The sequence below is a fragment of the Pan paniscus genome, chromosome 14, assembly GCF_029289425.2.
Source record: "Pan paniscus chromosome 14, NHGRI_mPanPan1-v2.0_pri, whole genome shotgun sequence".
Taxonomy (NCBI): domain Eukaryota; kingdom Metazoa; phylum Chordata; class Mammalia; order Primates; family Hominidae; genus Pan; species Pan paniscus.
This window is the reverse complement of record NC_073263.2, coordinates 111,060,796-111,088,148: the sequence shown is the minus strand read 5'-3', so window position 1 is coordinate 111,088,148 and position 27,353 is coordinate 111,060,796. Positions and strand designations below refer to the sequence as shown.

Here is a 27,353-nt window from a genome sequence, read left to right as displayed (position 1 = left end):
ATACTGTAAATTATCATATCATAGACTTTCGATAGAATTTCAAGTATTTGTGAATCATTAATAATTGTCCTAACTTTAAAAAGGTGCCTACCTTGAACATGATATTCAAATCATGAATTCCTGAAGGCTTGTTGAGTTGGTTGTTCTTGGCCATCATCTTGAAGCATACTGTGCATCTTAATTTTCCCTAAGGAATATGTCTAAGAGAAATATTTGGTCATTTACACTATAAAATTTATCAAATGACTGAGCATAGGCTTGGTAAGAGATACATAGTAATCATAGCAAGAGTCAAAATTCCAGTTAGGATACGTAAATAACCTCTATGAGATGGGAACCAAATAAAAACTCTTCAGCCTTGCAGCCCTAAGGAACACATGCCACTTGATTGCTCACAGCTTGGACAACATATTCTTTATCTGCAGGAGAGGTGTTCACTGAAGACCCCCAAATGACGCTCCTTCCTGCACCAGGGAAAGTTTAAGAATTACTGTGCCACAGGGAGAATATACAATGGCTGCAAGAGATTCTCTTCCTAGAATCCTGGTGCAGGGATTTGAGAAGCTGTCAGGATGAAAAATGATACTATTTTAGTCTCCCCATAAATAACATTGGTATAGTGTGCTTTTATTATTTTCTTTGAAATGAATTTATTCTATTCTTAGAAATTAAGATACTTTATTCACATGCCTGTATAGAAATCTTTCTGAAACAAGTGTTGGTGAGGATGTGGGGAAATTTGAACCCTCATACTTTGCTGGTGGGAATGTAAACTAGGGCAGCCACGTTGGAAAACAGTTTGACAGTCCCTCGAAATGTCAGGCATAGAGTTAACATATGACCCAGTAATTCTACTCCTAGGTATAGACTCAAGAAAATTGAAAACTTACATCTGCACAAAAACTTGTACACAAATATTCTTATCAGCTTTTTTCAGGATAGCTAAATTGGAAATAATCCAAACGCTCAACAGATGGGTGAATAAACAAAATGTGGTATGTCTGCGCAATGGAATATTATTTGACATTTTATAGAAAGAATGAGGTTCTGATCCATGCCCTAACACAGATGAACCTTGAAACACTGTGCTAAGTGAAAGAAGCAGTACTAATGGGCCACATATTGTATAATTCTGTTTATAGGAAATGCCCATAATAGGTAAATCCGTAGACACAGAAAGTTGAGTAGTGGAGGCCAAGAGCTTTGGGGAAGCTTTGGGGAAAGTGAGGAGGGACTGCTAATATGCCTTATTTTGGGATGATGAAAGATAGTGTCAGTGGTTTTACAGTTCTGTGAATAAACTAAAAATCACTGAATTATACCCTTTAAAGAATGCATTTTATGATAGGTGAATTATATTTCAATAAATTGCTATAAAAATCTTTTTGAGTTCTTTTAGATAGTTCAAGCCTTTGTCCTGATTAATTTCTGTAAATGATCACTATCTAACTAGTTGTTTTGGGATGTGTTTGGCCTTCAGAGGAAGTAAAACCAATTTTTAAGATAAACAAAGACAACCAAGTAATAAGAAGTGATTTTTTTCACATGTGTTGAAACTTTATGTTTTCAAACATCTGAAGAAAATCATCCATAAATGAATCAGAATGATAATAGATATGTTTTTGCAATACTTTCACAGATGGTCTTATTTAAACACATTCCAATGATGATAAATACAGAAGCTTATGGAGTTACATAATACGAGATTCTGGTTTGGATATGAGATCCAACCGAGCAAGTTATCTGAGGGAACATTTCTTATTTGTCTTTGTATTTTCTTGGGCATAGACTATGTGCTAGTTAAGGGAGGATTAAATGCATTATCTCAAAGCTGTGCCTTTTTGAGGAGCACCTTCAACCAGCAATAAAAAAAATCCTTTTACTCTGAGTTAAGACAATTTTAAAGGACAACCCATTCTGGAATGCAGTTGTTGCTTGATATATGTTTCATGAATGAATGTCTGAAGTTATATATATATAAATGGATCAATGCGGAGTATATAAACGTGGATTTTAGAGCTGTCCCCATCCCTAGTTCTAAGGTTCGCTTCTTCCTTCATTTCCAACATAAGCATTGAAATTTTGAAGCATTCTTAACAAATAAAATATCTAAAAATATTTGTGGTTTGGTTTAAGTACAGAATGCATCCCAAAGGATTCTTTTGTTACCTAAGTCTATAATGAGTGATGTTAAGAACTTCTAATAAGACATGACACCATGTAATAGTCCTCTGAACCAAAAATGAGGACAATGCTTCCTGAAAAGTAATTATTTTGGAGTGAAACCTAGTTCTTATTTACCTCATGTGACTGTAAAATACCTTTATAGGAATAAAGAAGTATTGAGGCAGCACAGGGCTTTTCATCAGTCTATAATGATTGGTTTTCTCTCATAAGCTCCATTAAACCAATATTCTATATATATGTACCTATGTATGTGTGTGTGCCTCTGTGTGTGTGTGTGTGTGCGCGCCTGTGTATATTTTCCCCAATAGGATAACACTTTGGGAATGTCTATTGTTTGCAGAGGGTGAAGAGAACTGAGTGGAATGCCGTTACTGAATATTATCATATTCTTTATTGATTGAGATTCCTTTGTCAAAGGAATGTCAAATGTCATTTGGGGTCACTGTCCATTTTTGAATGTATTTTGGCAAAATGCAAAAATTGCCAGGCTTCACTTATTTCATTGTATTGATTTGGGTGATAGTTATTTGCATCTGACAGTTTGCTTATTTAAAGAACATGAAGGTCATTATCATTGGACTTTCTCTGAAATAACCAACACACAGAGACTGGATTCATACTTACTGTTGCCTCCATCGGCTTGATGAAATCAGTGCTCAGAACCTGAGAGGGTAGAAATGGCAGGTCAGATTAATTGACTTTTAAAGGTTTTGAGAGTTTCTCGATTTATTTACATGGATTTGCACACTCTAAGGTCAGATAAAAAGTGAGAACATCAGATTTCTCATAGGGAAATTCTTAAGTTCAAGTATAAAAATGTTACAATATTGGTCAATATCACATTGTTTTATTTATTTATTTATTATACTTTAAGTTGTAGGGTACATGTGCACAACATGCAGGTTTATTACATAGGTATACATGTGCCATGTTGGCTTGCTGCACCCATCAACTCATCATTTACATTAGGTATTTCTCCTAATGCTATCCCTCCCCACTCCCCCCACCCCATGACAGGCCCCAGTGTGTGATGTTCCCCTCCCTGTGTCCATGTGTTCTCATTGTTCAGCTCCCACTTATGAGTGAGAACGTGTGGTGTTTGATTTTCTCTTGTGTTACTTTGCTGAGAATGATGGTATTATACTGTCTGTTAATCCTTCTTGAGTTTAAACAGGTATTCTAGTTTTGCTTCATAACGTAGCATGCCCTTTCCATCCTTTGACAGCTCATCATACCGCAAAATAAAATCAGAGACCTTCAACTTCATTCTCAATCCAATCTCCAACTAATCCTGTTCATGAACTCTTCTGTCTAGCCAACCTCTCTAAATTAATTCTTGACCATCTGATGTTACTGCCTCCCTTTCCTCTTCTTGGCATTTTCTTTCCCTGAAAATCTTACTAGCCATTCCTTAATCTCAAATCCACTTATTTCTGTACAATGGCTTCTGAACACTATTAAGTATCTATCCTTGCTCTGAACTCCTAACATTTATTATCTGTATCAGACATGTGGCATGTGCATTTACAACTTTGTTTTGAAGTTAAATGTGGGCATGTTTATGCCCAGTGCTAGATTATGAATTCTTGGAGGTCATCGACCACCCAGATTGATATTTGCAAGGTACTTCACACATAGCAACCTTACAATAAATGTCTGTTGACTGAATGAGTGAATGAGAAGAGATTAAAATTGAAGCAGTTACTCATCTAAGAGGTGTCCAAATAGTGAATGATTAAACAAGGAGCAGTAACTCATACTGTTCTTCCTTTTGCCCTGCGCTGTTGTTTTGGTAGCTGAGATTCTCTGGTCACTAAGTAATCAGATATATGGATATACTCCCTTGAGGTGTGTTTGGGAAGGACTTTGATTGTCCCATAAAGCAGAATATAGATCTGACGCTAGATTGCTCTTGTTTTTTTTTCCGTTTTTTTTTTTTTTTTCAAAGAGGCATACTGTTCATGTAACTCTGGTCACCAGACAGTCATGCATTTCTTAAAATGTTTTTTAAAATTTCACTCTAGAATACTTACAACTAACCGGGTATGAATCTATTTATCCTGGCGTAACAATAGATTTGATATTGTCACTAAAATTGTAATTTTGGTCTCTCCCATGTAACAGGATGTCACAGCAACAGAGCCATGATATTTCAGTAAGTGGCATGAGCACATTCAGCCTGGTAGATTGTTTTCAAAAGGTTCCAACACAGACCACTTCGGTACAAAGGGTCAAACACAGTCCAAACAAATGCTTGACAATAATAGGTACAAAGGACTCGTGTCCTTGGTGAATGATTAATCATAAACTATCATAAACAAAAGTGTTCTATACATTTGATAAACAGGTTTGTAAAGAGCACAGGAAATACGGAGGAAAATCACATCTTTCAAAATTAAATGTCAGTCATAAGACAGCTGGTTTTTAATTTTTGAGAGGTTTTCATTTAACACTTTGAGTTAAGGCAGAGTAGCAGGTGCCATGTCTTCTCCCCCAAAGTTGGTAATATATATGCACCCATCATTAAAATGTACCCTTTGAATTCTTATGTGTTGCTTTCATTCTATGCTCCATTCAGTAGATTATTTTATACACATTCATTCCCAGAAACTGCTGTAATGGGCCATCACGTTCCCTCTCTTATATTTTCTCTTCTCATGCAAATGAAGGAGCAATTAGCCATGACAATCAGTAGGCAGAAAGACTGTCAAACCCATTTTGAAAAAATAAAAACAAAACACCTTGTTACCTCTTTGGAGTAGCCTAAGAATAAACGTATGACTCCGTATTTTAAAAAAGAAACTTTTTTTCTCTCCACAGATGTGCAGGAATGTAGATAGCCAAATGCATGTGGCCATCCCAAGACCTATGTGTTCTTGGAAGATTTTGCCAATGTTTTCCCCCAATTTTGCTGCAGCACGAAACATTTCTGAAGTTCAACTTCAGGGATTATATTGAGGATCACTTTACACGTCACATAAGAAAATAACTTTCTTCCTCAGCTTAGGAGTCAATTGTGATATTGATAGGATTTTTAGCACCTCTCTTGGTACAAAAGAGGAAGGAGAATTAAGCCTATAGTGCAGGCAAATAAATGATTGCAATAAGGAAATCCATGGACCAACCAGAATGTGGGCTTCCTCAGTGACTACAGAAATTACCATGAAAATGGAAGAGAAATGGGCCCAGGTAATGACAGTGCTTTCAAGCTGTCCCAGTCAATAAAAATGCTTGATAAATGGTTTCTCAGCCTTGCCATTGGGAAAAGGAGAGAAGGAACTACTCTGGCTGTTACTCCCTACACCTTCCTTATCCCCAGTACTGTGGCCCATGCCTCAAGTTCTGTGGACAATAAGAAACAAACAGCAACAAAACATATCAACTCGAGCTTTTGGACGTGAGGGCCAGATATATGGTTGAAGCCTGGAAAGCAAAGGGAATAAAGAAATAAAAAGACATAAAATATGAACCCACATGTCCTCTAAAGTCTTTGTGTTTCAGAATAATCCTTTTTGTTTCTTTAAATTCCAGAACCTATACTCCCTTCCTTTTTCCCTCCTAAGAGTACAGGCCTGAAGGAGCTATAGGTGAGCTTTCTGAAAAGAAGCATCCTCTGCTTTACATTATGGCCCTGCAATAGGAACGAGCTCTCCAGTGGGCACACAAACCCAGGCGCGGTCCCCATGAGGTCACTCTTCTGCTTGGCCTCCACCATGAGCCAGACTCTTGACCCCCTACCAGATACTGCTCTTACCACCCTTCTGTCCTGCCAAGGCTAGAACATGGAGGCCAAAGCCCATGAGTTTCAAAAAGATATTGCAGATACTGTGATTTATCACCGTTTTAGGCTTGAATTCTCCTTACAACATTCCTTCGCGACATCTCCAATTCCCTAGGACTCTTCCTGTTGGAGAGAACCTTTAAATAAGAGAAAGCACGTAAGTCATTCAGTGCAGGGCCCAGTACATAAAGAACTCATTTGATAAAGTATTCCTCCTTCTGAAAGCTCAGATAAGCATCAAATGATACTGACCTCACTGATCTGAGATTTATGCCATATAACTTCCACCTGTTGATTCTAGATGTAGCCACTGCAATCCTACAAAACCAGAATAACCCCTTAAAATTCCTCCATGTCCACTTCTCTCCATGGCAAATAGACCCATTTTCAGCTGCTCCTCAGGAGATATGATTGTTCTCCTCTGATTGTGTTCCAGTTTATTTTTACCTACCAGCCAAGTGTTTTAAATTACCATTTTGGTGTATTTCTTTTTAAAGTGGGTATGCGTGTGTGTGTCTCTCTCTGTGTGTGTGTGTGTGTGTGTGTAATCACACTGTTATACTATTTTGTAGCTTACTTTTTAAATGTATGCTTCCCTTCCTTAAATGCTCTTACACTATGGTCTTAATTATTCTAGTTAATAATCGTGATAAGAGCAAATATGTGATGAATTCTCGCTACAGTCCACGCACTCCACCAAACATATTTCATTCACGTCAAACCTCTGAGGTAGGCCCACGGATCATCAACATTTTACAAATGAAAGCCACACTCAAGTCAAGGTGTATGCAGGCTCAAAAGCCACCCAAGTTCACCAGGAAGTAAAGGACAGAGCCAAGATTCAAACACAGATACAGTCAGCCCCAGAGCCCACACTCTTTCCTGCTTTCTGTTTTACCTTTCTGGTTCTTCTTTGGCTAAAAAGTCCTTTGCGTTGTCCTTTATCCTTTTGTAACTCCAGCACTTTGGAACTTGAGCCTGTGGCAGTATTTTCAGAGCCCTGTCTTTCTCTCTTGTACTCATCTTCAGGGGTATGTCTTATGTCTATCTTTAAAAATTATGCACATGAACTACAAACAGCCTGAGCCCGTGGAGTCGCTGGCAGGCAGCCTCCTGTCTTTGGGCACTTCCCACTCTTCTTGATTTGCATGATAACCTCGTTGGGAGGACTTCCTGTCCAGCCTCATTTCATGGGATCTGCCTCCCTGTCCCTGTCCTTGGAAACTCTGACAGCCCTGATAGTGCCCGGTTGCATGTGTGACTTTGGGAAGCCTTTGTTTTCTTGATTGCTGCCACCTGAAGAACCTATTTCTTCCCCTTTGTCAACTAGCAGTCAACATCAATGCTTTTTCCAAAACCTGGGAGATAAATGATCAGCATGATGAGCTAGTAACTGGCCAAATACTCTGGATTCAGCCTCGCAGGTGGAGAGTTGGTCTCCAGTCATTCCTCCATCTTGCCTCTGTGTGGTTTACAGGTAAACCAGGATCACGGCATCAAACTTTCTCTTTTCCTTCTTCCAGTGAGTGATTTGTGATGCACTCTCTTCCAAGTTAATATAACCATCCATCTTCACCGAGATCTGACGAACTTGCTCAACCCTCCAGCTTGCAAGTTTTCCAAAAGCACAGCTCCATCCTCTCCCTCGGTGCTTGTGTCTCCTAGGGCTGCCATACATACCATGAACTGGGTTCTGGGGGCCAGGAGCCTCAAATCAGAGTGCCAAGGGGGCCATGCCCCTCTGAGACTGATTAGAGTCCTTCCCTGCCTCCTCCCTCCCTGGGCTTGCAGCTGCAGCTCCCCAATTCTGCCTCTGCCCTCCTATGCTATTGCCCTTCTCTATCATCTCCCACTCTTCTACCTATAAGGACACTAGTCCTTTTGGGTTCAGACTCATTCTAATGCCCTCTTCTTAACCTGATTACGTCTGCAGAGATACTGTTTCCAGTTAGGTCACATTCACAGGTGCTGGGCGTTTTAAGGTTTCAACATCACTTTTGGGGGGACACAATTCAATTCATAACACTTGGGAAACCTGCTTCCACTTAACAGTGCAAACCCTTCTGCCACCATTTTCTAGTCATAAATCCCACCAGGCCAAAGCTCAAAGTACTTTGTAGGATTGCATTTATTCCCCTAAATTAGAGTCTCAAATTCGCATTATGAATTATGCATTGGGTATTGGCCAATAGACATATGGGTCCACAGGTTTTTTGTTGTTGTTGTTGTTTGATTTGATTTTCCTTACCTAAGTATGTCAAGGTGTTGTCAATTCACTCTACACATCTTTCTGCATTACACTGAGCATCTGCTTTGTGCCAGGCAATGTTCTAGGTGCTCAGGGATCAATGAGGACTAGAGCTGATGCAGTCTTTACTCTCATGGGGGTTAGGGTCTAGCAGCAAAGACAAACATTATACAAATACTGAAGACAAATGCAGAGAGTTTTGGATGTGGCCTTTTGAAACTTGGCTGTACTCCTTCCTAGATCTGTGACCATGGATCAATCGCCTAACTTCTCTGTGCCTCAGTTTGCCCATCTGTTGAAAGGACATACTATCAGTAAACATTTCACAGCATTATTGGAAGGCTTGACTAAGTGAATTCATGTGAAATTCCCAGAACAGGTCCAGACACAGTAAGTAGTCTCTAAGTGTTAGTTATTATTATGCTAGAAAGGCCTAACCTCACCTGGGGACAGAGAAATCCTTCTTGCAGAAATGTAGGCAAGCTGAGCCTGAAGGCTAAGTGGCACTCGGGGAAAGGTGGAGGAGGGGAGAAGAGGACTTTTTAGGTAAACTGATTAGGAAAGGAAGTGACACTGGGGTATTTTCCAGAGTTGTATCCTAATGCTGTGTTTGCCGCCTCCTTGATCCGTTCACAGCCCCCGGAGATAAGCCTTTCTTCAGACACACACTCCCATCTCATGTGTCTCTAGCAAAAGATCACCCAAAGCTACCCTCTGACTCTTCTCTTTGCCATTTGTACAACTTCACCAAGCACTAATACACCTATGAGAGGCCGCTGGCCCTTGTTTCCAGCCTCGGCATTCTCCAGGAATCCTGTGTGGAGGAGAGAGGACCTGTATATCACCCTCTGGAAATAGTCCTCCCAGGACACACATTGGTAAGGCCTTCTCTTGACCTCGGGTTCTTTTCTCTTCTTGCATGATGGTAGATGCCTGCAGCATATCAGGTTGAGCTGTTTCATCCCAGGATTTCTCCCATTTTGTGAAACGCTGGCCGTGGTAGGACCGCTCGGTCCTCTGCTCTGTGGTATCCCACACACTTCATCTCAGGAATTCTTGTCTTGTCTGAGGACTTTCTTCAAAAACCTCAAATCTTTCCTGCTGATTTCAGCCCTCTATAACTTTAACTAAAGATCTGCAGCCTTTTTCTGTAAAGGGCCAGATAGTAAGTATTTTAGTCTTGTGGGCTATAATGATCTCTCTCACAAACACTCAATGCTGCTGTTGAAGTGAAAAAGCAGCCAGAGGCCACATGTTCATGAAGGGGCAAGCTGTGTTCCAATAAAACTTTGTTTATAAAAACATTCAGTCAGCAGGATTGGCCTGTGGGCTGAAGTTTGCCTTCCCTTGCCTTAGACTATAACATTTCTTTGGAAAAATCAAAGCTGTGATCCAGTGTGGAACCATTGTGGATTCATGCTTAAGTTTAATACAGTTAAAACCAAACTCCCTTTTCTACTAAAATTAGCTCCCGCCCCAGATTTCCCTATTTCTGGCAATGACAGCAACACTTTCCAACTCATACACGTTTAACAACATGGAGTTGAATATTTGATTCCTCCTCTCCATGAACTGCCATATTTCTCACATCTGTGTATTTCTATTTTCATAGCTGTCATATCTTATCACTTCACATGGGATATTTATTTTCTTGGCTTTGGGACTGACAGATTTGCCTTCAGTTTTTAATTTATTTTTATTTTTTCATCTTAGTATGGTTTTGGGGTCAATCATTCCTAAAAATGTTGCTGTTACCAATCCTTTACTCTTCAGTCTTCCTCACCTACCAAACTCTGACTGCCGTCTGCCTTCAGTTTCTACCTAGGTCTCACCATGGGGTTTTCCTCTGACAAGGAAGTCCACTTTGCTTTGTTCCCGCACCCTGTTCTTTGGCTCATATTACTTCCTCTGTTCAAGATGACCTTTCATCCACAAGGCTCCTCCCCTGTGTCCATTCTCAAAAGTCGAGCTCAGTTCTAGCCTTCTCCCTGACCCTCATCAGTCCATTCCGTCCCATACTCTCCTGTGCCGACGTCTCCCACCTGTGGGCTCTTGAGTGCAGGTCGTCTCTTAGACTCACTTGGCACCTCATCACACAGCACCTTGCATCCTTTTCTAAAGTTTCAGAAGTGTTTGTGATATGCCCCTGATTAGAGCAATGTTTGTCAAGACCAGCAGCATGCCTCACAGTGCCAGGATTGTGTTTGCATAGACATTCTTTCCTCCACGGTATCCTGTCTTATCTCCTTATCAGTTATTGGAGTTTAAGGGGAAGTAGCTTTTTTTTAAAAAAAAAAAAAAAAAAAAAAAAAAAGAAAGTTAAATGAACTATCTTTATAGGCAATCCTAAATTTTTAAATTGCCTGTGTAATAGACACCATTAAAACTAAAGGGTGATAAGACCCCAAATCACTCTATCCAAGCCCATTGTGCTAGTAAAACATTTGAAAATCCACACTGATGCAATGGCCACATGAAAGAGAACAAGGTTTTGCAATGCTCAAAGTTGAAACAAAAATGAATTAGAGCGTTGCCTCCTCTACTTTTGAGGGAAATACTCATACTTGAGATAAAACAGATTAAGCCGATTTTATTATGGGGAAAATGAAATGATAGGCAATTTTGTGGATTTTCCAAAGGAGATTTATTAATACATGTATCTTTAAAAATATTAGATGTTGACTAAGAAAAGAAATTTTCCCCTTAAATATCCAATTTTCCTTAAAAATTAATGGCTTTCATTTTCTTTTAGATGTGGGATTATTACCGCCACTGCTTTTATATATCAGCTTTAATAGAAATCTTTTTTTGGATCAAAACTTGAAAGAAAACATCTGCGAAGAGTAGAATGCATAAATGAATGATGGTATATTCGTGCAAAAGAATACTACACAGCATGAGTCTGCAAACTCCATCTTGTAGGTCGAATCTGGCCCATCGCCTGCTTCTTAGAGCCTGCAAACTAAAAAAGGTTCTTACATTTTAGATGTAAAATTTTTGAAAGTAGGAGATTTTATGCCATGTGAAGGTTATATAAAAGTCAAATTTCAGTGTCCATAAATGCATTTGTATTAGGGCACAGCAAGATTCATTTCCTTATGTATTGTCTGTGGCTGCTTTTTGTGCTGTACTGCCAGAGAGACTTTTTCGTCCTGAAAGGCAAAATACATACTACATGGCTCTTTAAGAAAGCGCTTGCTAAGCCCTGCTATGCAGCAGTAAAATTAGCAAACAGAAAGGGAGACTTTCACAAATATGATGGTGAAAGAATAAAGCTAGTCTCTAAAGAGTAGGTGTCATATAGTCCAGGCAAAATTAATCTACAGTGAGATAAATCAGAATGGAGATTTGCTCTGGGTGCGTGGGCTCTGTATGCAAGGGAGGCTTCTGGGGTGCTGGCAGTGATTGACTTCTTGAGCTGAATTCAGGTTGCACAGATGTATGTTCCCCAAAAGTCTCTGGGCACTTGCAATTTGTGATCTTTTCTGCATTTATGTTATACTTCAGCCTTAAAGGTTTACTTAAAAGAGGCTAGGAAGAATAAAAAAGAATGATTAAGAAGAGAAATGAAAATAGAGGAAAGAGGATGCACGCTGAGGAACAGTTATGAACTGGAAGACGGCAGAGCTGCCGGGATGTGCCTGGAGCCAGGTGAGGCTGGGAGGAGGGGAAGTAGCTGGGAAAGGGGCCGGGAGAGAGCCCCCGGGATGTGTTAGGACTTGAGCAGATCCTACCTAGCTTTGTCACCACCATCACCCTATGAGGCAGATATCATCTTTGTTGTATAGAAAAGGAAACTGAGGCTGAGAAAGATTCTGCATCCTGCCCGAGGACTCACAGCTTGTATGTACAGGGCACATTTCAATCCAAGGGGAAACCATGCTTTGTTCATTATTCTTCTGAAAGAGAAGGAAGGAGTTAGTGTGGATGACATACGCAGATTCTCTCTGTGGCTATCAGGGATTACTGAAGCCCTAGAATGACTCTGTTACCCCCTAGAGTGGGGAGCTTATGTGGGGAGGGGCGTTTGAAAAGAGCGTTGGGAGAAAAAGTGGTTTCAGAAAGGATAGAGCAGTAGAGATTCTATCTGCTTTGGAATGTTTATGTCAACATTTTGGCATTCTTAAGAGGCACTCATGTGTTCACAGTTTTCTATTTCTTCTACTTTTAGTGCAGATATTTTTCCAGTCTTGAGGTGAGATGGCTTACCTGTGTGTAAACTATGCAACCAGTTTAATGAACTATGATGTGAAGATCAGTTTCTGATAATATAAAATATACTCCTAGAATTCTGTGGCTTGCAAAGTTTTAAAATTATTCTTGGCTATACAAAGAAATCAAGAAAGCTTTTCTCTTCTGAAATGTCATGAAGTTTCCCAGATTCTTTTTCAAAATCAAAGCTATGTGTGTTTGAATTTATGTCGCCAAGTGATTAGCAGGTGACAGGTTGGCCTAAATAAAACACAGATTCTGATTTAGCTTATAGGAAAATTAAGCAGTCTAATTAGGTATAATAAACAAAATGAACAAATTAACATCAATCTACCTGTGCTGAGTTTGTAGGTGAGCCTAGAGTGAATATTTATGTTTAGTTAGTTTTTTTTTTTTTTGGTACATGTGTGGTCTGTTCCGGTATGAGATTATGTTTGGTACAAATTCCAGGTCAGATCCTGTACATTAAGAAAGTCAGCTATAAGGGACAGTTAGAAACGTTTGGACATTCCGGCACTTCCATAAATTATGCATGTGTTCTCATTGCAGAAACTGGTAATACTTCTAAACAAATGGAGGCCTCCTCAAATGTTGGCTTTTAGTCTTTAGATTTATTTTTCAAAACACATGCACACAAACAACAACAACAACAAACCTCTCATGTTTCAATGGTTAGCCCTCTCTTCTTCCCCTTACGCCTCTTCTAAGCAATTCAGTGTGGCGTACTCTCATCACATGCTAAGGCTCAGAAATACTGCTTGAGTTGTAAATTCCAATTTTCATCTACCTATCTTCTGCTATTGAAAACAAACCCCAAGTCTGCTTTCAACTGTTGCAATATCTTCATGAGTCTTTATTAACTTCTCTAAGAATGTGACAGGGGAAAGCATACTATTCAGGTTATTTCAAAATATTTTATTCATGTAAATACTAACCTATAATTTCCATCGCTTTCTCCATGGATCAATGACACAAAACCAAACTGTTAGTAATTCTGTATTTTTAGAAGGACACATTGATGGCCATCTCCCAAGACAGACCTAAGAGCCAGGGGAGGACATGGCTTTAGGCTTATAAGAGCTAGCTCATCTGGGGAGGGAGAGAATCTTGTCTGTACCACTGACAGCTGGGGTGTTTGTCACCTCCGATGCTGGCCAGTTGGGAAAGGGTAATAAAGGTGTGTATCTATTATTGTTGAAAGGAATCCAGGTATTGAATAGAAATGGAAAGACCTTTTCTTTCATCCCAAGTAGGTCATTACAGCAATCCAAACTGTGGTGACTAGTGAATGGCAAATTACATTTTCCAGATGGGATTACTCAGGAAATGACCTCCGAAGGAGCTAGAACCATCCAAAATCAATAAACCAATGCCAGCCACGCCACACATTTGTATTTATACTTCACATATCAATGACAAAAGTACTATTCTGGTAAGAGAGATCTGTAGGCATCACACATTCAGTCTTATAGACCAACTAATTCTAGCACTGAAAAATGACACCTTGGACATGGATTAATTCCTGGGTACAGGTGTGGCTGTACCTGTCAGGTGAGGCACCTGACAGCCCTAATGTCATACAGGTGCATAAAGAATGTCCTTTAGGTAGTGGTCACAGCCCTTATTTGCAGATCTTGAGTTTTAACCATGACTCTGATCCTTATATTATTGGCAGTAAATTGACTTTTTTTTTTTTTTACCCTGGTTGATTTGGTTATAGAGTGAGGTGTAGCATATTGATGATTGATGTTCATGTTGGGAGATTAAATTGAATGCACTAAAATACAAATTGGCTGTTAATGTGTAGACATAGGAACATTTAAAAAAGGAGAGAAGGCATAATGTGAAAGCCAGTGGCTCATCTTAACAACCACTCCTTCATCTACAGTAGCAGAATATTTATTTTATTTATTTATTTATTTATATTTTTAAGATGGAGTTTTGCTCTTGTTGCTTAGGCTGCAGTGCAATGGTGCGATCTTGGCTCACTGCAACCTCTGCCTCCCAGGTTCAAGCGATTCTCCTGCCTCAGCCTCCTGAGTAGCTGAGATTACAGGTGCCTGCCACCACACCCAGCTAATTTTTGTATTTTTAGTAGAGATGGGGTTTCACCATGCTGGCCAGGCTGGTCTCCAGCTCCCAACCTCAGGTGATCTGCCTGCCTCGGCCTCCCAAAGTGCTGGGATTACAGGCCTGAGCCACCACGCCGAGCTAGAATATTTATTTAATCTTCCAGTTGACCCCTCCCAACCCCCAAACACCTTCTGCATCTCCTTTTTGTTCTTTCAGGTTGTTCTGTTCTTCCTTGCTTTCTTCTTATATGCCTTCTGTGTAGGTACTTACTCCATCCTTAAATAAGAACATACTCCTGTAAGTAAGAGCTCACTGGTATTGATGATAACGTATATTTACTAAGAAGATCTTGAAATTGCTTTGATGTTCATTGGAACCCTTGCCCCAGGCCCAATCAGGGACTACCAGAAAGGGTGTTCAGAAAAAAAATGAGAAATCTTCAGAAGAAAACCAGCATCTCCCAAATCCTGGGAAGCATTGATGGTGACCCTGCACGTGGGCTACGAACTGGGAAAAGCCTGTTTCAGAACTGCTCTGGAACAATGAAAGAAAATGATTCTGTATTAGACTGATACACTATGTACGTGTGTATAAATGGCCTTTGTGTATATTACTGTGATTTATTATTAAAAATGGAATCAACAAGAATCGGAAAAGAGAATCTTTCTTTGGCATCTCTCTGACATTCATCAAGATGTCCCCTACTGATTATGGTATCCTGTTTTCTCTCATTTCTTAATATTCTTTAATACAGTCAGCCTTCCATATCCGCAGTTATGCATCGGTAGATTCAACAACCATAGATTGAAAAATTCAAGAAAAACAATTAAAAAATAAAAAGTACAACAATGAAAACTGATACAAAAAAATACACCACAACAAATATTTGTATAGCATTTACCTTTATTAGGTATTATAAATAATCTAGAGATGATTTAAAGTATATGAGAGAATGTGCAGTAGGTTATATGTACACTACATGATTTTATTTAATTGATTTGAGCATCAATGGATTTTGGTATCTTTGGGGTTCCTGAAACCAATTCCCTGCAAATACTGAGTGAAGACTGTACTGCTCTTCCTTTGGTGGATGGCAGATCTAAGGACAGAAAGAAAGTTTGTGGTGATGAACATGTGGTATTGGGAGAAGGTGGTTGGGGAACCACTGGTTAGGTTTTCTTTACACCTAACACGGTGTGGAGTACTGATATGGTTTGGATCTGTGTCCTCACCCAAATCTCATGTTCAATTAAATCCCCAGTGTTGGAGGTGGGGCCTGGTGAGAGGTGATTCGATCATGGGGGTGGATTTTCATGAATGATTTAGCACCATCCTTCTTTGGTACTGTACAGTGAGTCCTCATGAGATCTGGCTGTTTAAACATGTGTGGCACTTCTCTCTCTCTTTCTTGCTCCTGCTCTGGCCATGTGACGTGCCTGTTTCCTCTTTGTCTTCTGCCATGATTGTAAGATCCTGAAGCCTCCCAAGAAGCTGAGCAGATGCCAGCACCATGCTTCCTGTATAGCCTGCAGAACCGTGGGACAATTAAACCTCCTTCCTTTATGAATTACCCAGTCTCAGGTATTTATTTATAGCAATGTGAGAATAGACTAATACAAGTATCTAACAAGAAATGTAACATCTCATGTAAGCATCAAAATAATTCTATGGTTTAGCTTATTTTTTTCATTTTATAACTAAGGAAATGTATCTTAGTTTTACCCCTTACCTCCTAGAGAACCAGAACCAACAAGACACACACACACACACACACACACACACACACACACACACACACACATGCACACACACATATTTATTATCGGGAATTAGCTCATGTGATATGGAGCCCAAGAGGCCTCAAGTTCTGCAATTGGCAGAACAAGAGAGTCCACATGTGGTGCCAGTCCAGGTCTGAAAGCCTGAGAACAGGGGAGCCACTGGTGTAAGGTCCAGTCTGAAAGCTGGCAGGCTCGAGACCCAACAAAAGTTGATATTTCAGTCCTAGTCTGAAGTTCAGAAATGACTGATGTCCCAACTCAGCAGTCAAACAGGAGGAGCTCTCTCTTACTGTGCCATTTTGTTCTATCCAGGCTGTCAACTGATTGGACAACGCCGACCCACATTAGGGAGGGCAATCTACCGTACTCAGTCTCCTGATGCAAATGCAAGTTTCTTCCAATAATACCCTGGCAGGCAAACACCCAGAGGAATGTCTGATCAAACGTCTGGGCACCCCATGGCCCAGTCAAGTTGAGGTACAACATTAATCATCACACCCCCTAAATACTTAGAGATGTGATGGTAGTTTAAATGCTTAAAGATGCCATAGTAGTTGAAAAAGAGGGTTACATCTGCCCGTCATATCTCTTTTGGGGTATCTTTGGTATATTAGGAAATGGGTGGTAACCCCTTGGCAGTCCAGAGTGTGAACTATGGGTAACAATGTCTGTGAGGTTTAATGAAATGTGGGTATAACAAGTAAGTATGCATACAGTAGGCTTTTGTAGCATTTTGCACACTGAATAACACCAAGTATATCAAATATAATTTGCCTTTCCAAATAAACACAGCTCTCCATGCAACCTGAATACACAGACTTCTCTCTGAAACAGCCTGAGGCTCATTCCAAAATCTCAGTGACCCAAGTATTAAAATTATTCTTTATACTATTTTTTTCTTTCTGGGAGTAAATATCGCAGGGAATTTATCTATTCCTTAAGCAGCTACCCCATTTCAAAAGATAAGTCTTCTATGTTTTAAAGAAAAGAGTAGGTCTTGTATTAGGAGGGTGCAGGCTTCAATTTTCCTACCGCTGAGGGAAATAGGCTTTCCTTTAAGAGAAAATCTCCATGGACAACCTCCCCGCCCCCACAAACGTGTACACACACATACACATGTGCATGCATACATGCATGTACGCACTGTAAGTAAAAGATGAAAAGGGAAGGCAAAGATTCAAGTTGAAAAGCAGTGTGCCCCTGGGATCTCGTCTACTTTTCTTAGGCAATTTTCATGTCAATGGGAAAATAGAAAATGTGAATAAGAGCTTGTTTTTCAAACCTGAGGGAAGATTCTATCTTTACCCCCAAATTCCAGTGCATTCTGTGAGAGCTGTCAATTTAGGTAGGCTTTTTAAGTAAAACTCCCAGCTTACCTTTCTTTTAGATGGGGCTTGGCTCGCCGTCACTGACATAATATCATCTCCCCCCTGCCATCATCAATGCTATAGGTATCTACAGCTTTACTATTTTACAGGTAGAACTGTTACCAAAAACTCAAGCCTTTTTCTTTAGGTGAAACAACACATGGTTCCATTTTAACTATTTCCTTGCTCATGATCGTAGTTGATGGGAAGGACCTCCTAGGATTGTACTAATTTAATTTATTTTGTATAGAGATGGTGAAGGCTAGATCCTATCTTTTCATTATTTTCAATAGTTTCTAACTTTTTGCTAATCCCTAAGCCTTTATTGGCTACCAACCAAATCTGAGGCAGTGATTTCTTATCCATTTCCATACTGTTTAAACAGCAACCTCAAGACCTTACCATTGTCTCTCAAGGTGCCCCCATCAAATTTTATTGAACATAAGTATGCTTCTTGTCTTATGATTTGATATTAGCTCAGGCGTTCCCCAGGGTTCTGTTTCAGTATGCGCCCTTGTGGCTTGTCCCCGAGGGCTCTGTCTTAGATGGGATGCCCCATGACAGACCTTGACTATATTTTTGAATGTGGCTATCAGGGCCCCCTCAATATTTCACATAAATACTGTCAATTATAATGAAATGGAATAGTAAAGGAAAATCTCATTATAATAGATATCAGCCAGACTTAAAAACAAATAATATAATATTCAACCATAAAAGTATTTATTACTTGAATTAACTGTTATCATGATTTATTGACACAATTCCCCTCCACATCAGACAATGGTTCCAAAGACATCATGGCGTACGTATTGCTTTTTAATCAGCATGCCAGATGGGCACCAGCAATAGCTCTCTGAGGAGTATGCTGATCCACTGCGGGGGTCCAGTGGGTGGAACTAGGGTGCACTGTAGAAAGACATTTCTGGGCTCCATCCCTTCCTCATGATGGTCTCAGAAGCCTTATCATTTCTCTGCTAGAGGTGTAAGAAGTTGCTCTACTTGAGCATGAATTTGTTTCCTTTCTTTCTTCAGCAACCCCATACCATTTCTATGCATACTGTAAACTTGGCGGTGGTAGAGGTTGCAGCTGGGAAGAGGCTATTTTACCAGTATCTATTATGGAAAGGATAAGTGTCAGCATCTCATAAAATGCATGACAACTACAGAGTAAAGCAACAGAGTTAAATTTTTGGCCCCCTCAAAAGTTTACTTTGGGAAGCCATTCAGTTATCCCTGAGGATGCTGCCATCAGTAAAATCTAGCTCCATTCAGAGCCATTTTTATAATCACTTCCAAAAATATCCCTTGACTTTATGATTGCACTTCCTTTAACACTATGAACAAATTGTATTTAGCTTTAGACCTGACCACATTTACTACACTAGCATCACGGTCTTTAACTGCTTTCAAAAATCATACTTACACTAAAAGTTTGAAAACTTCATGCATTCAGGATATCCAGAAGATGCTACATTCTCTGAAGATAATTTTTAAAAAATGAGTTCCAAGGATGTTTTGAACAGTGGAAGGACAACTGAATTAAAGGCATGGTCTACCAGGTGATTACATTGCCTTTGGTGAATTAGGTTGAAAGCATTTGAGTTCCTATGTTTGTAGTTTTTGAAAGACAGCTGTATTCGTCCATTTTCACACTTATATAAAGGACTACCTGAGACTAAGTAACTTAGAAAAGAGGTTTAATGGACTCACAGTTCCACTTGGCTGGGGAGGCCTCAGGAAACTCACAATCATTGCTGAATGGGAAGCACACTCCTCGGAGAAGTATTGCTGGTGCCTATCTGGCATGGAGGGAGGGGAGAGAAAGAGCAAGGTGGGAAGTGCCAGTTTTAAACCATCAGATCTCATGAGAACTCACTCACTCACTCACTATCATGAGAACAGCATGGAGGAAACCCACCCCCATGATCCAGTCACCTCCCACCAGGTCCCTCCGTCAACTCATGGGGATTACAATTTGAGATGAGATTTGAGTGGGGACACAGAGCCAAACCACATCAACATCTTATACCATGTAGTTGTCTACCTACGTGAGTAAAGAGAAAAGGGTGGGTACCAATACCTACAGAGTGGCCAGGTGTGTAGCTCTCGTTCTCTGTCAGATTTTGAGAAGCCTGCTTATGACTGGACTTGTGTAACTGTCTCCAGCCTGTCCCAGTCATGGGCCAGTCCAGCAAGATTCTGGGGGCAGCCAATGGCTGGATCCTTCCCACTTTCTAAAAATGAAATAAAAAACAGATTCCCCCTCCACTGGGTTCCTGGGAAGACTTGTCCAGCAGCCCTCTGGGATGGCCTATGGACTGGCAATTGTTGTAAAAATAAGCACATGCTGTCTCAGGGCATGAATGGAGTCAGGTTGGCTTAACTGGAAATAAACACAGTGAACCTTGAGAAATCTTATATCCTCTTCCTCTTTTGGTTTTCCTTTTGGCAGGTTTTCATGGGACTCTGTATTTATTTGTTGAGGGCAGATCTTTCTGTTCATAGTGAATTGAGAAGGATACATAGGAGGAAGAGGTAGATAAAAGGGGCAGGTAAGATCTCACCGATAAATGTCGGTAGGTCTAAAATTTTGATAGCCCAGTGCATTTTTATCTGTGGACTTAACATCCTTTCAAAATAAGTTTTAATCTCATCAGGTTTTTAAAAAATCAAACAATCATATATGATGATGCTGAAACTAGTAATAATGACCAACATTAGTAATCATTTTAAGAGCAGGCTGCTAATTCATGGCTTTATATTTTTTTTCTTCAGATTTTTCACACTTTAGCATTCAGGGGACATTATCTCATTTTAACTCAAAGCAATTTGAAGGAGTAGATGGGAGGCCCATTATTATTTCTTGATGGTGGAATGTAACTGAGACTCAGAAAAGTTCAAGGACTTGCCCAAGGTCTCAAGGCTAAGGGGGATAAGCTGGGAAATGAAACCAGGACTTTTAACTCCAAACCCAAATTGCCTCTGTTCTCTCAAGATAGAGGTTATCTAGCATGCTTTGCCAAGTGGAATTTTCTAATCCACTCTGGTCCGAACACAGATGGATTATGTCAAGTCAATGACGTGTCTCTCTCTTAAACAAAACAATATCCTTCGCACTTGTCCCCTTGTGCGTAGATGGTGGCAAATGATTGTTTGCCAAGCCTTCTACCTCCTCCCTTTCTGTGTTCCATTGAGATCATGGAAATGCAAAGTAAATAGCCATGGAGTAAAATGCCTCCGAGAGTATTTATTTAAGAGTATTGTTCCAGGATATGCACGAAGATAAAGACTTTATGTAATGAATGAGTGACTCAGGAGGCCAAACACCAAGGAGTTATATTCTGTACCCAGCAATGTCCTGGCCAGAGTGAGGTCACTATGTGCTCCCTCTGGACATGCCCTTAAAAAAGGATCACCTTGCCAAGCTAAAAGCCAGTCCTATCAATCACAGGGGTGGGCATGAGCTCAGGGAAAAGAGCATAGGAACAATTCTGGGCCATTGCTGGTTTGTCAAAATGTCAAGGTGGGAAGCAGGCAAAATGAAATCCATCCAAGAGGAAGCAGCGAGGGAGACTGCAGCCCACATGCGGGGCTCTCCTAGCAGAGAAGAGAAAAGGAAATAAATATCCTGGAAAGGGCAGGCATAGGTTTAATGACTGGGCCAGATGGTAGGAGGGACCAGGGCAGTGATGGTGGAATTCTGGCATTGGGAAACCCTGGCAGCAGAGAGCTTGCTCTTCATTTGGTTCCTCAAGGGCCCAGTCAAGGAATAGGGTTGGTTATGCTGTCACACAACCTCTCTATGAGCGTAGGAAAAGCACTACCTTCTGGGAGTCCAGTGTAATAGGTTTCAACATCACCCAGATCCCTATAGATGCAACAAACAAACAAACAAACAAAACACTAATAGCCTAATTTGGAAGCATGTCAAATAAAATGCTACAAAGCAGGAAGCACACAAATGTCTCTGCATATTTAATAATTATTGACTTTTTTAATTGGTTTTAAAATAAAAGCTTTCTGGATGAAATACAGATTTAAAAGGATTACTAGAAAGTGTGGCTTCAGTACTCCTACTTATTTTACATTAATTCTCCACTTTTATGCATTAAGCTCTACCATTCCGCTAATTTCCCATAAACATATATCTGCAGTGCAGATTGTTTTACCACTGAAAATGCCTCAGATGCAATCTACTGGCATCATGAACAGATTTTTTCATAAACAGCCCTGTTTATTCACTAACTGCATATGAAATAGACTGTAAGGTGCTCATGAAAAACACAATCAGACAAGACACTGTCTTCTTCAGGGAGCCTGGCTTATTGTTTTACATAATAAGAACATAAAGAATTGCATTTTATTGATATGGGAACACATTTTATTGCTTTCTCTGATTTAACATCTTTACAAAATGTAGTGGATTAGACTCTCCATTTCATTAAAGTAAGATTACTGGCCCTGTTTCATGATAGCTTCTGATTTTTGAGGAAAGAAATGATCTTCCACATGGCTTTTTGTTAGTTAATTCTTATGGTAAGTAGCAATCATAAAATTGGCGTGGCACTCTCTTTGTAGAAATACATTAAAAAGCATGCATATTTTTATCTTTTTAAATTATTGTAACATCAAATCAGTATAATTAGCAAATTTATCACCTTGAACATTTATCATTTATTTGTGTTAAGAAGATTCAAACTTCCTTTTTCTAGCTATTTAAAAATATATGGTAAGTTGTTAACTGTAGTCACCATAAAGTTCTATAGAATGCTAGAATGTATTCCTCCTGGCTAGCTGAAATTTTGTATACTTTAACCAACCTCTCCCTCTAACCCTTCCCCTCTCACTTCCCAGCTTTCAATATTTACCCTCTTCTTCTAGGAGATTAACTTCTTTAGTTTTCACATATGAGTGAGAAGTGGTGGTATTTTATCTCTCTGTGCCTTATTTTACTTAACATAGTGCCTTCCAGGCTTATCTGTGCTGCTGTGAATGACAAGATTTTTATTCCTTTTTTTGGCTGAATAGTACTCCATTGTGGATATGTACCATATTTTCATATTTTCTTTATTCATTCATCTGCTGATAGACAAGGTTAATTTGGTGTCTTGGTTATTTGTAGAAAGTGCTGCAAAAAACCAAAACCAAAACCAAAACAAAACAATGGGAGTGGAGATATCTCTTCGACATACTGATTTCATTTTCTTTGGATATATAGCCAGTAGTGGGATTGCTGGATAATATGGTTGTGATGGTTAATATTGAGTGTCAACTTGATTGGATTGAAGGAACCAAAGTATTGTTCCTGGGTGTGTCTGCGAGGGTGTTGCCAAAGGAGATTAACATTTGAGTCAAGGGACTGAGAGAGGCAGCCTCACCCTCAATCTGGGTGGGCACCATCTAATCAGCTGCCAGTGCAGCTAAAATAAAGCAGACAGGAGAAGGTGGAATGAGCAGACTCACTGAGTTTTCTGGTCTTCATCTTTTTCCCATGCTAGATGCTTCCTGCCCTTGAAAATCAGACTCAAAGTTCTTCAGCTTTTGGACTCTTGGACTTACACCAGTGATTTGCCAGGGGCTCTCAGGCCTTTGGCCACAGACTGAAGGCTGCACTGTTGGCTTCCCTACTTTGGGGTGTGGGGACTTGGACTGGCTTTTTTGCTCCTCAGCTTGCAGACAGCATATGGTGGGACTTCACCTTGTGATCACGTGAATCAATTCTCCTAACAAACTCACCTTCATATATTCATCTATCCTATTAGTTCTGTCCCTTTAGAGAACCCTGGCTGATACAATAGTAGTTCTATTTTTAGTTTTTGAAGAACCTCTATGTTGTTGGGTTTTTTTTAATAATGGCTGTACTACTTTACATTCTCACCTACAGTACATAAGAGTTTCTCTTTCTCTGTACCCTCTCTAGCATTTATTTTTTGTCTTTTTGATAACAGTCATCTTAAGTGAGATGATAGCTCATTGTGGTATTGATTTGCTTTATAGTCATGTTGAGCACTTTTCATATACTTGTTGGCCATTTGTGTGTCATCTTTTAAGTGATATCTATTTAGATCTTTCACAGAATTAAGTTCCTTATATATTCTGGATATTAATCCCTCGTCAGATGAATAGTTTGAAAATATATTCTTCCATTCTGTAAGTTGTCTCTTTGCTCTGTTGATTACGTCCTTTGCTGTGTAGAATCTTTTTAGTTTGATGTAATCCCATTTGTCTATTTTTGGTTTTGTTGCCTGTGCTTTTGAGTCTTATTCATAAAATTTTTTGCCCATACCAATGTTCTGAAGCATTTTTCCTATGTTTTCTTCTAGTAGTTTCATACTTTCAGGTCTTATATTTAAGTCTTTAATCTTTTGATTTCGTTTTTGTATGTGGTAAGAGATAGTTTATGGTAAGAGATAGTATATGGTAAGAGATAGTTTAGTTTAGTTTAGTTTTATTTTTCTGAATACAGATATCCAGTTTTCAGAGCACTATTTATTGTATTGGCTGTCCTTTCCCCACCAAATGTTCCAGATGCTTTTGTCAAAAATCAGTTGGCTGTAAATACATGTATTTATTTCTGGGTTGTCTATTCTGTTCCATTGGTCTATGTGTCTGTTTTTATGCCAGTACCAAAGCATGGTTTTTATGTATGAAGAGCAGAGAAAACATAAGATATTCTTTTTCTTTTATTTTTAATAGGTAATCATAGTGGGGGAAACTTTTACAGCTCATGTGCACTTTTAGAGACTTTCTATTTTATGCTATATAATCATTTATGTCAGATGTGTACTGACTCTCAGGTCAGGTGGATACCAAAAAGATACCCATTTCCTAGTTGAAAAGATTGAAAACATCAGTGTCAGTACTCTCCCAGGAAAAGAAAGTAGTATGCAAACTGAAAGGAGGAAGATTTAAGATGCTCCTGACTTCTCACTGACCCCTCAACTCAAGATATTAAAAAAAAAAAAAAGGCAACAGGTCTCATTCAAAGCTTTTGCTAATTGGTATCAAATACAATCTTTTCAGTTTTTCCTCTTTTGTCATAGACCTAAGACAATCTTTTGCTAGTCTCCCTCCTGAATGCTGTGTTCCACTTGGACATGTGCCTGCCTTCAGTAGATGACCCCTCACCCGCAGCCACAGGCTCTGTGACTGCCAGCAAAGGCCGGCCGGCCAGGGCAGGCTGCCCACAGACCCACGGCTTCAGGGAGGGCACTGCTGCCATGGGCCCACAGGGTGCGCCTTCCCTTGACACACCTTGGCTCTTTTTCTGCCTATACTGGGAAACAGAAAGCTGACCTAGCAACTGGTAACTAAGGAAGATGCTTCACAGAAACATAGAATCTACCCCACACAGGTGTTGGGGATAAAACCAAGACATCCCCTGTGGAATGCTAGAATAGTCCCTCCCACCTAGCAAGGACACAGTGCATGCCAGTTACTATTTCCATTACTAGTAGTAGGTGATTAATAATGACAGCAGGATCTCATTTAATTCCCCAATCTACAGGTCTTAAATTTGAGTGTACATTTAAATCACCTAGGAAACTTTATAAAAACACCAATGCCTTAGTCCACTGCCAAAGATTCAAATTTAGATAGGATGGGGCCTGGCATGGTTCAAAACCTCCCTTGATGATTTTAATATATAGCTAAGTTTGAGAGCCCACTGATCCAATGCTTGAAGTGAAAATTATTGTCACGTAATTTACGGAGGAGAATACAGAGGCCTAGGGAGATTTGGTTATTTGTTCAAGGCCACACATCTGAGTGTTGGAGCTATGATTACAACCCTGGCTTTTCTGTGCCCAAAGTTGAAATCCTTCAGGGTAATAACTCCCAACTGCAGCTGAATATCAGAATCACTGAGGGTATGGACGGGTGTCTGGACCTCATTCAACATCAGACATCCTTATTGTCAAAGTTTCCCAGATGAATCTATTGTAAAAACCATATCTGAAATCAGTCTCAATGACCTGAAAAATGACCAACTGCATTAAAAGTTCTTGGGGTGCATGTTAAACAATAGCGATTCCAGGTTAACACCTAGCTCTACTAAGTCAGTTCATATGAGTTGGGGGCCAAGGATCTGGGCTTAAAATCTAGATGAAGCTTTTCTAGCATTTTTTTTTCATACACAGAATTTTTAGAACTAATGCTCCATATTATGCATCCAAGTATTTATATTTTAGTTGACTCTTCTCCGATTCTCTTTCCCTCTCTCTCTTCTATTCCTGTCTCTCACTTTTCTCATCCCCACTACTTCCCCGTGTGTATGTCTTTGTCTGTATGTCTGTGTGTCTGCCTATTAAAATAACTTCTCAGAATAAATTCATTTTCAGACTGAAGACCTTTAGCAGAAAATTATACTTTATTAACATCTATTGGTAAAGTTATCTAAGATGTACCATCTCATCCTTCACTCCATAGTAAGTGGAAATATATATATATATATACATATATATATGTATGTATATGTATATGAAATTTGTTTTAGTTTCTAATTTAGATTAATCTGGTTTTATTCTTCTTTCCATTGGTAGTTATCATAAAATAGTAAGGTATTCTTTTATTTATATTTCCTGAATTCACTTATATAGAGAAAAGAGAAGGACAGAATTAAACATGGGGACAGATGAAGAAGTAAAGAAGATGAAAATGAGGAAGATAAAAAACAAACTGAAGGTAATTAAGCAATTGCTGGAAGAAGGACTAGACAAAGGAAAATTGAATTGGAGACTATTATTCTAAGAGATGTAACTCAGGAATGGAAAACCAAACATCGTATGCTCTCACTCATAAGTGGGAGCTAAGCTATAAGGATGCAAAGGCATAAGAATGAGACAATGGACTTGGGGGACTCGGGGGAAAGTGTGGGAGGGGGTGAGGGATAAAAGACTACACACTGGGTACTGTGTATCCTGCTCGGGTGATGGGTGCACCAAGATCTCAGAAATCACCACTGAAGAACTTGTTCATGTAACCAAACACCAGCTGTTCCCCAAGAAACCTACTGAAATAAAAAAAAATCAATTAAAAAATAGAAAAAGGATGGAACAGAACAAGGGAATGAAAGAAGGACCTAGAAGAAATGAAATAGGAAAGAGACAGGAAGAAACACGTGGTAATTTATTGTTTACCAAGTTCTTTCTTATTGATCCTCAAACAACCTTGTGAGAGAAGCACTGCGTGTCAGCAGTGTCAGGAGCAGCTGAACATTGATGCTGCCAAGAGGCCCACAACCTGCCTGTGGTTATCTCTCTAGGAAGTGGGGACGAGAAAGCAGAAACCCGCCGACCTGGCTGTTCTTTCAGTTTTGCTTTCTATCCAACCAATTATATGAAAAACACTCATGGATATCATTTCTTCCTAAAAGCTGGAGAAACTCTGTGGGAAATACATGCAGGGCCTGAGGGTCAGGAAGAACAGGGCCCGTGGCCTCAGAATTTAGCTTCGGCTTGGGTGTCTTTACCTGAATTGTCACATAAGGAAAATCCTAACTCAAGCATAAGTCAAGCACATCTTTCGTCTTTTAGTTTTCCTTCTCTCGCCTAACTAGGGCCAAAGCTCAAGTTCCAACCAGAGGGCTGCGTCAGTGACTAGACTTGCGAGGTTGCAGGGCAATGCCATTGCTACCACAGTCAGTACACGTGGAGGCCACACTGAGCGGGACGGCATGGTGGGATACTTGTGTTGTGTACTTT

At 39.7% G+C, this 27,353-nt stretch overlaps 1 long non-coding RNA gene across 1 annotated transcript in view; it reads left to right on the top strand.

The window, feature by feature from the left end:
* The first annotated feature begins 8,563 nt into the window (after positions 1-8,563).
* Positions 8,564-27,353, top strand: part of LOC117975665 (uncharacterized) — a 424,328-nt gene continuing 405,538 nt past the window's right edge. Inside the window, exons 1-5 of the long non-coding RNA XR_010109649.1 lie at positions 8,564-11,187; positions 11,724-11,867; positions 15,972-16,082; positions 25,992-26,078; positions 26,250-26,334. This is a non-coding gene — a long non-coding RNA (uncharacterized LOC117975665). The remainder of the gene's footprint in view (positions 11,188-11,723; positions 11,868-15,971; positions 16,083-25,991; positions 26,079-26,249; positions 26,335-27,353) is intronic.